Here is a 6,553-nt window from a genome sequence, read left to right as displayed (position 1 = left end):
AAAGTTAAAAAAAAATTAACTTTGAAAGACTAAAGAATCATGGTAAAAAAGCCATGAATTCTATGTGCAGTATTCCCCTAGTGCTAGAGTTCTGCCGTTCTCATTGATCAGTAAACTTGGTCTTGGCTGGCTGTTCTTGCTGATCATCTGGGGGAGGGGCCTGTTGCCGTGGTTCCCAAATGTCTTTGCCAGAGGTGGAATTGCTCCGCCCTTGCCGGTCTGGGCTAAGTAATCTGCTTGGGTTTGCTCTCGGGAGCTTTTGTTCCCTGCAAGCTTTCCGTACAGCTTTGGAGGACGGGAGTGAAAATGGTGGTCTCCCAATCTCCGCCCCAGAGGAGCCGAGAACTCGGGGCCCCACTCCTCAGTGCGCCCCCAGAGAAAAGCAGTCAATCACTCCCGTCTCCCCGGTCTCCGGCTGCACTCTGTGCTCACCCAGCCTGTGACTGAGCATTTCTATCTCTGGCACCCGACTTGGTGTGGAGTCTCCAAACCCAGCAGATCCCTGTGGTGCGTTCCTGCGCTGCTCCTCCCCGGGGGAGGAAGGGGAGTCTCCCCGGACCTGCCACTTGTTGGGTTCCTGCTGGAAGAGCAGTGGCCCAACTGTGCCGCGGATCACAGTTTATGGCAACCCTGAGCTGAGAGCCCGCTCCTCGGTTCTGACTCTGCAGCCGGCTTCCCTGCTCCGATCCCTGGGAGCTCTGCCGCACTTAGGCACCCCCGGTCTTTCTGTGACCCCGAGGGTCCTGAGACCACACTGACCCAGAGAGGGTTCCACCCCCTGCTTAGCCACTGGACTGACGTCCCTCAGTGGAGCAGACTTCTAAAAGTTCTGATTTTGTGCTCCACTGCTCTATCTCTTGCGAGAAGCAGCGGTCGGAGGCCCCCTCCCCTGCCGTCTATCCTCCTGAATATCGCCTCGGATTCACTTCTCTGCATGTCCTACCTTCCAGAAAGTGGTTGCTTTTCTGTTCAGAGAATTGTTGCTATTCTTTTCTTCGATCTCCTGTTGAGTTTGTAGGTGTTCAGAATGGTTTGATCCCTATCCAGTTGAATTCCTGGGACCAGATGAAATCCAGGTCTCCTACTCCTCCGCCATCTTGCCAAGATTTCATTCTTTTTGATGGCTAAGTAATATTCTATTGTATATGTTTACCACCTCTTCTTTTATCCATTCATCAGTTGATGGAAACCTGGGCTTGCTTTTTAAATTTTTAAAGAAGTCACAGCTGGGGAGAATGGGCTCATTAGATGATTCTCAAAGTATACATAAACTTGTAAATACAAATAGGATCACATGTTTATAAACCTAAATTTTTTTGTGTTCAAAATCTAGTCAGACTAGATCTGTTCCACCCAGGTAAGCTAGAGGGCTTGATGGAAGTTACAGTACTTTTGAAATAAACTAATAAATACTCTCAGTTTCCAATAAAAATATATGATTACATCCCTCATAATTGGAGGAAGGCCATCTGTCAAATACTGGGCATTGTGTAACTCTTCACATAATATCTGTCTAGAGCTATGGGATGGTCAGACTGGTCACTCTGTATACGTTTTCATTATGACAAGCAGTTTGGGAGAGGCTTTTAAAAACTGAGGTTTTGAAGGTATGTTTATGGGTTGACTAACTTTGGATAACAGGCCATGTGCAATAATATTCTATAGAGTAATTGATTATTTAGAAATGAATTTCCAGTGTCTCTTCATATCATGCTGAAAATTCTTTACATTGTTTTCTTTCTTTTTTTTTTAAAGATTTTATTTATTTATTTGACAGAGAGACACAGTGAGAGAGGGAACACAAGCAGGGGGAGTGGGAGAGGGAGAAGCAGGCTTCCCGTGGAGCAGGGAGCCCGATGCGGGACTCGATCCCAGGACCCTGGGACCATGACCTGAGCCGAAGGCAGTTGCTCAACAACTGAGCCACCCAGGCGCCCCTTTACATTGTTTTCTATTTCATATGTTCCAGATATTAACCATTGTATAATTTTCTCCCATTTTGTGAGTTTTTGTTTCATTCTCTTGATAGTGTCCTTTGATGCACAAATGTTGAAAAATTTTTTCTCTGAAATCTACTTCATTGTATAATTAACTTACAATGTTATATTAGTGTCAGGTGTACAACATATTAATTTGACAGTTCTATACATTACTCAGTGCTCATCAGGATAAGTGTAGTCACCATCTTTGATCATACAATGTTATTATAATATTATTGATTATTCCCTATACTCTACTTTGCATCTCCATGACTTATTTATTATATAACTGGAAGTTTGTACTTCTTAATCTCCTTTGTCTATTTTGCCCTATAGCCCCACCCTCTACCTCTCTGGCAAACAACTTTGTTCTTTGTATTCATGGGTCTCTTTCTGCTTTGTGTGTTCTGTTTTTTAGATTCCACATATCGGTGAAATGATACGGTGTTTCTCTTTCTCTGTCTGACTTATTTCACTTAGCATAATACTCTCTAGATCCATCCATGTTGTCACAAATAGCAAGAGCTCATCCTTTTTTATGATTGGGTAATATTCTATTGTGTGTGTGTGTATGTGTGTGTGTGTTTGTGTGTGTGTGTATCACCTCTTCTTTATCCATTCATCTATCAGTGGATACTTGAGTTGCTTCCATATCTTGGCTATTGTAAATAATGCTGCAATAAATGTAGGGATGCATATATCTTTTTGAATTAGTGTTTTTGTTTTCTTTGGGTAAATACCTAGTAGTGGAATTACTGGATCATTTGATATTTTCATCTTTAATTTTTTGAGGAATTTTCATACTGTTTTCCACAGTGGCTGCACCAGTTTACATTCCCACTATAATCCATGGGGGTTTCCTTTTCTCCACATCTTCACTGACACTTGTTATTTGTCTTTTTGATACTAGTCATTCTGACTGGTGTGAGATGATATCTCATTGTGGTTTTGATATGCATCTCCTTGATGATTAATGATATTGAGCATCTTTTCATGTGTGTATTGGCCATCTGTATGTCTTTGGGAAAATGTCTATTCAGTCCTCTGCCCATTTTTAAATTGTTTGTTTGGTGTTGTTTACATTCCTTATATATTTTGGGTATTAACCTCTTATCGGATATATCATTTGCAAATATCTTCTCCTATTCAGTAGGTTGCCTTTTTGTTTTGTTGATGGTTTCTTTGCTGTACAAAAGCTTCTTATTTTGGTGTAGTCCCAATAGTTTATGTTTGCTTTTGTTTCCCTTGCCTGAGGAAACATATCCATAAATACGCTGCTCAGGGCAATGTCTAAAACAACAAATGTTTTAAATTTTGATCAAGTCCATTATATCTGTTTTCTTTTGTTGTCTGTGCTTTTGGTATGATATCTATGAAATCATTGCCACATCCAGTGTCAACCAGATTTTCTCCTAATAATTTTATTTTTAGCTCTTACATTTAAGTCTCTGACACATTTTAGTTAAACTTTATGTATCATGTGAGGTCAGTGCCCAGGTTCTTCTTTTGCAGGTGGGTATCCAGTTTTCCCAGCACCACTAGTTGACAAGATTGTCCTTTTCCTATTAAATGATCTTGGCACCCTTTTCAAAAACCATTTGACCAAACGAAGAGTTTATTCTGGGCTCTCTGTTCTGTTCCATTGATTTATATGGTTGTCTTTATGTCAATACCTCACAGTTTTGATTACTGCTGCTGAAGCTCTGTAGAAAGTTTTGAAATCAGGTTTAAGGAATAAAGAACTTTGTTCTTATTTATCTTAGTTCTATTTTTGCAAAAAAGTCATTGGCATTTAGATAGGGATGACACTGAACCTCTAGATCACTTTGGATAGTATTGACCTCATAATAGTATTAAGACTTTTGATCCATAAACATATGTGTGTTTTCATTTATTTCTGCCTTCTTTAATTCTTTTAACAATGTTTTGTAGGTTTCTTCTTGTTTAACTCATTCCTAAGTATTACATTGTTTTTGATGCTCTTGTAAATGGAATTGTATTCTCCATTGCATTTATGGATGTTCGTTGTTAGTGTATATAAATACAGCCATTTTTACATGTTGATTTTATATCCTGATACTTTATTGAAATTGTTTATTAGCTCTAGCAGTTCTGTGGAATCTTTAGGTATTTGTATAAGATCATATCATCTTCAGGCAGAGAATATTTTATTTATTCTTTTCCAACCTGCATGCCTTTTTTTTTTCTTTCTCTTATCTAATTCTGCCAGCTAATATATTGAATTGAAAGGGTAAGAGCGATCATCTTTTCCTTGTTCCTGATCTTAGGGGATAAACTTTCAGTCCTTCACTGTTGAGAATGATGTTAAGTTAGGTTTTTCATACATAGCCTTTATCATGTTGAGGAAGAGTTTTTCTATTCCTAGTTTGTTGTTTGTTTGTTTGTTTTTTTAATCATGAAATGGTATTGAATTTTGTCAAATTCCTTTATGACGTGTTTTCCCCCATCATTCTATTAATGTGGTATATTACATTAATTGATTTTTATATGTTGAACTGTCATTGCATTCCAGGAATAAATATCACTTAGTCATGGGGGATCCTTTTAATATTCTGTGGAATTCAGTTTGCTATTTTTTGTTGAGGATTTTATCATCAATATTCATAAGAGATATTGGTCTGTAGTTTTCTTCTCTATGTAATGTCTTTGGCTTTGGTATCAGAGTAATGTTGGCCCCTGAGAATGAGTTAGGAAATGTTCAACCTCTTCAATTTTTTGGAAAAATTTGAGAAGGTTTGGTTTTAATTCTTCTTTAAACGCTTGGTAGAATTCACCAGTGAAACCATTTTGTCCTGGGTTTTTTTGTTGTTGTTGCCAGATTTTGATTACTGATTCAGTATCCTTACTAGGTATAGAGTTACTATTTCTTCATGATTGATTTTGGTAGATTAGTTTGCTTCTAGGAATATATTCATCTTGTTATCCACTTTTATGCATATAATAGTTAATTGTATTCTATTGCAATACTTTTTATTTCTCTACAATCGGTGGCATTATCCCAAGTTTCATTTCTGATTTTAGTAAGTGGAGTCTTCTGTCTCTTCTTTAATCAAACTGTTGAGTGCTTGTCACTTCTGTTGATCTTTTCAACAAAAATTAAAATATCCAACTTTTGTGGTCAAGTTATCTATTTCTCCTTTGCATTTTATCAGTGTTTGCTTCATGTATTTTGGGACTCTGGAGATTGTTACATGTATGTTGGTAACTGTTATATATTCTGAATTAATAAGTCCTTTTCTTAATATTTAATGTTCTCATTGTTACCTGTAACAGTTTTTGACTAGAAGTCTGTTTTATTTGATAGAGTATAGAGTCTCAGTCTATTCAGTCTACTATAACAAAACACCACAGACTGGGTGGCTTATAAACAACATTTCTGTCTCACAGTTCCAGAGGCTGAAAGTCTGAGTTCAGGGTGCTAGCATGGTTCAGTTCTGGTGAAGACTCTCTACTAGGTTTCAGACTGTCAGCTCCTTGCTGTGTCCTCACATAGTGGAAGGAGCTAGGGAGCTCTGTGGGGTTTCTTTTATAAAAATATTAATCTCATTCATGAGTGTTCTACCATCGTGACCTAAGCACTTCCCCCAAAGCCCTACTTCTTAATACCATCACATAGCGGATCAAGATTTCAAGAATTTCGAAGGGCACACAAACATTCAGACCATAGCGTACAGCAATTCTAGCTCTCTTTGGTTCATATTTACATGAAAATTTTTTTCCGTCTTTTAACTTTCAACCTGTTTGTGTCTTTAGATTTAAAGTGAGTTGACTCTAGACTGGATATACTTATACTATATTTACTCATTCATTCTGCCTGTCTCAGCCTTTTGAATGAAAAGTTTAATCCATTTATATTTAAAATATTACTGATAAGGAAAACTTACTTTTCCCATATTTCTATTTGTTTTCTGTATGTCATAAAGCTCTTTTGTCCCTATTTCCTTCATTACTGCTTTATTTCCTGTTGATTTTTTTTGTATATGTGCTGCCGAAGTGAGCACCTGTTGATTTTTTTTGTAATGCTATATGTTCATTTGCTTCCCATTTCCTTTTGTGTATATTCTATACATACTTTTTGTGCTTACCATGGGGACTGCAGACAACATACTATAGATATTGCATCTAATTTTAATTGATACCAGTTTAACTTCAACCCCATACAAAATTTCTACTTCTGTACAACTCATTCTTGCAATTTATATTGTTGATGTCACAAATGACCTCTTTTTACATTGTGTACACAGTACCATACTTTTGTAATTATTTTTATGTCTGTGTGTTTTAAATCCCATATAAAATTGAAAATGGAATTTCAAACTACAATTACAACAATACTGGTTTTTATATTTGCCTATGTGTTTACTTTTAAGAGAGATCTTTATTTCTTAATATGCTTTTGAGTTATATCAAGTATGTTTTTATTTTAACCTGAAGGCCTCCCTATAGCATTTTTTTTTAGGGCAGATGTGGTAATAAATTCCCTAACTTTTGCTTATCTGAGATGCCTCATTTTTTCTTTTACTTTCAAAGGGCAGTTGGCTGGACATAGAATT

Source organism: Leptonychotes weddellii, chromosome 14 (genome assembly GCF_054177405.1).
Source record: "Leptonychotes weddellii isolate Sample4059 chromosome 14, ASM5417740v2, whole genome shotgun sequence".
Classification (NCBI taxonomy): domain Eukaryota; kingdom Metazoa; phylum Chordata; class Mammalia; order Carnivora; family Phocidae; genus Leptonychotes; species Leptonychotes weddellii.
Note: the sequence above shows the minus strand (reverse complement) of the source record.